The sequence below is a fragment of the Benincasa hispida genome, chromosome 3 (assembly GCF_009727055.1).
Source record: "Benincasa hispida cultivar B227 chromosome 3, ASM972705v1, whole genome shotgun sequence".
Lineage (NCBI taxonomy): Eukaryota > Viridiplantae > Streptophyta > Magnoliopsida > Cucurbitales > Cucurbitaceae > Benincasa > Benincasa hispida.
Window position 1 is genome coordinate 14,668,574 of NC_052351.1, and position 8,065 is coordinate 14,676,638.

Genomic DNA, 8,065 nt, shown 5'->3' on the forward strand with positions numbered 1-8,065 from the left:
ACGCTAGTCACCATGACAGACACTACATCAAAGTGCGATTCTTTATCTAATGAATAAGTAGTAGAAGCATAGTTGTCGAACAAGGGATTTTCTTTGATGACGATACTGCCTTTAGGAGATTCCATCAGTTGTTCCCAGTTTTTCTTCGTGATGACAAAGCTTATGTAAGTGTCGCTTGCGATGGTAGCTTTGGATGCAACTTTCTTTAGTGCCATATATGGATTTGTTGATTTGAATGACAAAAGAGAGATGAGAGGTAGAGAGGTCCCACCGGGCGTGCCAATTTGTTTGCACGAGATTTCAAGAAAAATTTATTTCGTGGAACTTGAACTTTGTATTTGTATTAATTTTGTGGAAAGTGAGTACAATCTCTAATACATAATATTTTGATGCTTTCAAAATAAACTATAGTCTTTAAGTTGGTTGATCTTCTTAAATGATCGGCCTTCGGGCTTGTTGATCTTCTTGGATGATCAACTTTGGGCTTGTTGATCTTCTTGAATGATCGGCCTTTGGGCTTGTTGATCTTATTGGATGATCGTCTTTTGGACTTGATGATCTTTTTGGATGATCGGCCTTTGGGCTTGATGATCTTCTTGGAGGATTAGTATTCGCATGAGGCTTCCGGAGAAACTTGTTTTGTGGAGTTGAACTTGAGTTGGTGTTGATGTTGATGTTGATTTGATGCGATGTGGTTCATCTCTAGTACTTGATCCTCTGATTCTCTCTTAGTCGAATGCGTATGCTTGATTTGGGGAAGCGAAGCGCATGATGATCTTGGAGTTGAAGTCTTGGAAGAATGCTTATATCTCCGAAGGACTTCAGTCTTCAGGTATGATCAGCTTTAGGATTTAGAGAGTCTCCAGGTTGTTGGGAAAATTCTCTCTAAGCCCTCTAGAATATAGAATTTCTTACCCTTCCAAATAAGGAGAGCTTCTCTATTTATAGAGTTCACAGGTGGACTTGGACTTGGCCCTTGGATTTGAGGAGATTGAGTCTTCAGCTTGTAGGTTGTGAAGATACGGCCAGTTTGTTGAAATCTTCTAATCTTCAAAGCTTCAAATAGTTCAGATCTTCAGCTCTTCAGAATTTGAGAACTTTAGTCTTCAAAGCTTGAGAAGCTTCGATCTTCAGCACTTGAGAGCTTGAGTCTTAGATCTGATGGAAAAGTAGGCATGCGCAGCGGAATTGAGGATCACTTTTACTCTAATTGCATAAATTAAAGATAAAAACCCTAAATTAGTTAATTAGGGTTTTTTTAGAAACATTACCTTTGAAGCTCCCGAAACTCGTCTATCTTCGCTCAACACGAATCGGACATTCACTAGAGCTGACCTACTATCCTCTGGACTCAGAACCGCATGGTGGGACCCGATGGATGAAGAACTCGAGAGAGAGAAAGAGATGAAAATAGAAGAGTGAAATTTGGGTTGGGTTTGGATTTTTTCAACCCAATTTTTAAAAATTAATTTTTGCAAAATGTCCAAAAGTTTTTAATCCAAAATGACAAGCCCATATTTATAGAAAAGGGCCATGCAAAATTGCATGAAATAACTTCATAAAAACCCAACACCTAGAATCCACTATCTAAGTGGGCTTAATGTCTCCACTATAAGCCAACACCTAGCCCACTATTTTGTTAGTGGAATTATCCAACAAAAGTTTGGATTTTCTCACTAACTTTAGTCAAAGGAAAAAATAGTCATTTGGTCGAAGTTAAACTTTGACCGAAAAGTCAACATTTTGATTTTTTATGATTTTTTCCGTGTTGACTAATTTTGACCTACAAAGCATGAATCCACATTCGTTTTCTCGAAATTCAAATCACATTTCAATATAAGGTTGATCAAAGTTTGACTTTTCAAAGTCAAAAGTAACTCTTTGATTTTTTACATCTTTGACCATTTCCTTTATTTCTGAGCTTCCGAATATGAACGTATTCATATTCTTGATATTTAAATCACATTTAAATATTAAAGTTATATCTTTAAACTAAAAAACCGACCACTATATTACATATACTTGTCGGTTTCTCTCTCTTCACATAATTTGAACAAATTGAATTATTTTATCATACTGTTCTAAATTTATTCCATATGAGCTAGTAGGGGAACCTAATGGACTTATAGATCATGGGCTCTAATGATCCGAGATTAGCTGGCTAAACTCTTTAGATGGAGTTAATCAACATCGTTAACTCACGGGTCATTCCACTATAGTCTTGTAGTTGTACTCCCCTCACTATAGATATATTTGTGTTCATATGATATAACCATGATTAGTAAGATAATACTTCACAGGTTGTTCGTAATCTCGACTGGGTCATAAAAACCGTTTTACCCCCAAGACTACATCTTATTCCTTAAGTTCCACCGATCCTCTAATGAACAATTTGTTTAAGGTCCAACCTATAAATTGAACTCCTCTCGGACCAATGAGAGTGTAGGACCCCTTGTTCAAGACCTGGATTCAGTACTAAAGAGAATAACCTATCTATTATCTCTATAACGGGTAGAAGTGAATTCCGTCTTGCACCCTATATTCCCATCTATTCACCTGATCTTACCCCTGAAATGGGAGGCTTATTGGGCTAGCGATAATGAGCTACCCTCACCTATGCAGATCTAAGGATAATTCCGAGTGAATAGGAGTTAATAGTTAGCTCAGGATTAAGATTAAGTTACTTAGGTCATCAATTAACAAGTCAGTTTTATACATTAAACGGCATTTAGAACGTAAAAAGTGACTATTTCATGGTTTAGTCTTATGTAAACTCTTTACATAGGATGCCCCCATTTTCATGTCTCCACATGAACAGTTTAGGATCACATCGTTTGTACTAACTACAAAATGGATCGCAACCATAGTGTCCCCAGAATAAGGCGCCCAACCTTATTTATATACTATAGATCATTTTGGCTAAATATATTTGAACTTGATGCACATTTATATCACTACATAAAGTTCAAACTTAAACATAATAGCCTCGGAACCTTAGTTTATTGGATTCATGAATATAGAATTTAAATTTACTAAATATTTTCAATAACAACTTTATTGAACAAGAATATGATATTACAAACTACGAATTTCAGGACATAAAATCCAACAAACTCCTACTTGGACTGAAACTCCTAGTAGGATCAAACGATGCTAAATTTAACTGTGAGAAATTAATATTACATATGAGTACAATAAACATATGAATACAATAAACTAGGGCATTCACGCCCAACATAATCTCCCACTTGTCTTAGTTTAGAAACATCGTAGACCTAAACTCTGTAGGTGACCCTAAAAAACTTTAGCCGTGAGGGATTTTGTAAAAGGATCAGCAATGTTTTGCTCAAAAGGTATCTGGGTCATTACAACGTCACCATAGTGTACGATTTCCCGGATAAGGTGGTACTTGCGTTCGATGTGCTTTCCTCGTTTATGGCTTCGAGGTTCTTTTGAATTTGCAACTGCACCGCTGTTGTCACAATAAAAGGTGATGGGTAGATGCATATTTGGAACAACTTCCAAATCTGTCAAGAATTTCCTCAGCCATACTGCTTCTTTTGCTGCTTCACAAGCAGCTCTGTATTCAACTTCCACTGTGGAGTCAGTTATACAGGTCTGTTTGACGCTTCTCCACACTAGTGTTCCTCCGTTAAGAGTGAACACTGATTCAGATGTAGACTTTCTAGCATCTTTATCAGTTTGGAAATCAGAGTCAGTATAACAGTAAGGATCATATCCTTAGCACTATACACGAGCATGTAGTCCCTAGTTCTCCTGAAATACTTTAAGATGTTCTTAACGGCAGTTCAATGATCACGTCCAGGATTAGATTGGTATCTACCGACGGTCCTTACTGAGTAGCATATGTCAAGTTTAATACATAACATTGCATACATCAGGCTTTCAACTGCGGAGGCATAGGGAATATTTCTCATATCCTCAACTTCTTGATGTGTCTTAGGATATTGTCCTTTTGACAGATGAATTCCATGTCTGGAAGGAAACAAACCCTTTTTGGAATTCTACATTTTATATCTAGACAACATTTTGTCTATATAAGATGCTTGAGATATGGCTAGTGTCCTATTTTTGCGATTTCGAACAATTTGGATCCTAAGAATATATTGCGTATTTCCTAAATCTTTCATTTGGAATTGTGTATCTAGCCATTGTTTGACGTCGGTAAGATATCCTAAGAATGCTATAGTAGAATTGACGATCTTCTTGTAAACACAAGACTCGTCAACATTTTGTTCAAAGCCATAAGATTTGATCACAATATCAAACCTTATATTCCAGGATCTAGAAGCTTGTTTCAACCCATAAATGGATTTTTGAAGCTTACAAACCTTTTGTTCTTGACCCTGTGCAATAAACCCCTCTGGTTGAGCCATATAGATACTCTCTTCAAGATTGCCGTTTAAAAAGGTTGTCTTGACATCCATCTACCAAATTTCGTAGTCATAAAAGGTGGCAATGGATAAGAGTATTCTAATCGACTTAAGCATGACAGCGGGAGAGAAAGTTTCTTCATAGTCCACTCCCTCTCTCTAGGTATAACCCTTTGCCACAAGTCGAGCCTTAAAAGTCTGTACTTTACCTGCTTGGTCTCGTTTTCTCTTGTAGATCCACTTAGAACCAATTGGTTTTACATCATTTGGTTGATCTATAAGTTTCCAGACAGAATTGAAGTACATAGACTCCATTTCGAGGTTCATGGCTTTGAGCCACTGATCATGGTCCACATCTTTCATCACCTGTTTATAGGTCGATGGATCCTCTATGCCGTCATCAGGTATGACGACTTGTGTTTCTGTTAAATCCAAGTAACGGTCAGGCTGATGAACAACCCTCCCACTACGTCGAGGCATTCTCAACTCTTGAGAATGATGTGACTGACCAGATGTACTAGTTTTATCTACTACTTTAGTAGATGAACTAGCTCTATCTGTAACGTCTTTTGAAATTTCTTTCAACACTATTTTACTACTTGGTTGATGATTTCTAATGTGTTCTTCCTCTAGGAATGTGGCATTTGTTGATACCAATACCTTGTTTTCTTGAGGATGATAAAACAGTCCCCCTTGTTTCCTTTGGATAACCTACAAATAAGCATAACTTTGAACGATGTTCTAATTTCTTGAGATTTATTACCAACACATGTGTTGGACAATCCCAAATTCTAAAGTGACGTAAACTACTTTTACGCCCTTTCCATAGCTTATAAGGTATTTCTGAAACACTTTTAGAGGGAACATTGTTCAAAATATGGACAGTAGATTCAAGTGCATATCCCCAAAAGGAATCAATTGAGCATAGCTCATCATAGAGCAAACGATATCTAATAAGGTTTGATTTCTTCTTTCTGATACACCATTCTGCTGAGGCGTACTAGGTGCAGAAAGTTCTGACTAGATCCCGTTTTCTATCAAATAGTCTTGGAATCGTATATCCATATACTTTCCACCTCGATCTGATCGAAGTGTCTTTATTTTTTTTACCTAATTCATTCTCAACTTCAGCCTTACATTTTTTAAACTTTTCAAGAGAATCAGACTTGAGATGAAGCAGGTAAACATGACCATACCTTGAACAATCATCAATAAAACGGATGAAATATTCATGCCCACCTCAAGCTTTGATATTCATTGGTCCACAAAGGTCCGAATGTACGAGCTCTAAGGGTACTTTGGCTCTGAGACATTTTCCAGTAAAAGATCTCTTAGCCATCTTTCCTTCAAGACAGGATTCACATGGAGGTAAAGAGTTATCTTCTAACTGACTTAAAAGTCCACTATTGACCAATCTCCCAATCCTATTGAGATTTATGTGACCAAGTCTTAGGTTCCATAGATAGGTGTTGGAAGAAACCTTTTGTTTTTTATTTTGAGTTTCTAATGTTCTAAACATTTCAGTATTTAAAACAAAATTTGCTCTAGTTAGTCTTAACTTATATAAATTGTCTTCAAATGTAGCAGAACAAATTTGAATACCTTTACAAAAAATGAACTCTTCATTTATATTAAAAGATATTGTATATGATTGTTCTATAATACAAGCGATAGATATCAAATTCCTCTTCATAAGAGGTGCATACAAAACATTTTTAAGTACTAGATATCTATCTTCAAAAAAAAAAAATTTCAGATCTCCCATTGCTTCAGTTGAGACAACCTCTCATGGTCCAAATCTGAGGGTTATCTCACATTCATCAAGCTTTTTCCAAGAACTAGTTTCCTAAAACCAGAAACAAATATGATTAGTGGCTCCTGAATCTAGTATCCAAGTTGAAGTATCATATTCCACTAACATGTTTCAACGACCAGTAAATCATATTTACCTTGTGCCATTTTCTCAGCTTTCTTCTCTGCAAGGTACTTCGGGCAATTTCTCTTCTAATGCCCGTTTTGGTTACAGTGGAAACATTTTTTTTTTTTTTTTTTTTATTTATCTTGGGAGCCTACTCTTTCCCTTCTTTTTCATTTGAGCTTTAGAGGGTCCAACTTTATTTTTAGAGGACGATCCTCTTATAAATTGTTTCTTAGTGGTAGCAACATTTGCTTCCACGTCTTTCCCCTTACCTAAAGTAAGGTTTTGGAATCGCTGGAGCTCGTTAAGAAGGGTAGTGAGGATAAATTCTATCTTATTTAAAGACACATTTGTCTCAAAAGGTATAAAACTCTTCGGAAGAGATTGTAAGATAAAGCTAACCTGGTTAGCCTCATCAATGGGTCCGCCATTTACTTCAGTGATATTGAAGTACATCATCATGTCCAGGACATGTTCTCTAACAGAGGTCCCCTCCTTCATCCGCTTCGTGTAAATGTGCTTAATTGCTTCATGTCTAAGGGACCATGATGGTTTCCGAAACATTTCTCTTAACGAATCTATTATCGCTTTAGTTGTAGCTAAGGATTCATGTTACTTTGCCAAAACATTAGACATGCTGGCAAGAATGTAAATGTGGGCCTTTTCATTGGCTTTGACCCATCGATCGTATGCTTCCCGAACAGTTCTGTTAGCATTTGAGGCTGGGGCTTGAGGACATTCCTCAGTATTGTGTTTAGATTTGATTTCCATGCCGAATAATTATCTCCGTTTAGTTTCTCGGAAGCTAAGAGTTGAATTATCGAGCTATTCATGCTGAAAGGATAAACATATCCTTTTTAGTAAAAAAATATTAATCTTTTCAATCCATCAAGTTTAGCAAATAATAATAATAATAATAATAATAATAATGTACCCTTCATTATTATATTTTGCAACGATATTTCAAAAGTTTTGAGTAACCTCCACCGAAGGGCAGTCGATTATTCCTCTTTTGAACCAAGACAATCTTGACTAGATGCTAACCCCAGAATAACTCTTTATTCTTATAGCACTTTAGTTATCGCTACTTTGGTTGAGAATATACTAACATCTTAGTAATTCTTGTAAGGTGTAACCTTCCATTTTTGGATTTCAGAAACCAAAATCAACATGCTCTCGAAAGTGGAAAGTCAATATGAAAACTGATCTAAGAAAGCTTATCCAGATTTGGAGTTCGCGGTGTTCCAAATCCTATAATACAACCCTCTAAAGGGAAAGGTCGCTCCAGGGCAGACATGTAGGCGCATTATAAGATTCCCACGGTGCGAGCTAATGGAAGAGACCGTGGGATATGTTGTTACATACCCCTCATCCACTTACTATGAACTACTTCCCCTATTCACCTTGATATTGATCCATGCAAACAATCTCCAAAGGGAGTCCGCTCCTAAGCACGAGCCAAAGCCCTGCATGGACCTCACGATGTGAACTCTTAGGGACGCTAGAGCTAAAAGTATGCTACTTCTCTCTAGCTGAAGTGTTCTATAACGATTTAGGGTATAAAAAATACTTAGAGATATATTTCGGCTAAATTAAACATATCTTAAGTCTAGGTGATAGATCCATGTATAACTCTTATACTGGATTTTAACCTATGATGTCTAGGTGATAAACAAATTTTATTACCTCACATCTCTCACGCATACTCATTAAAACTAGGGTTACTTGACTTAGACGCTAGTAAGATCTCCAG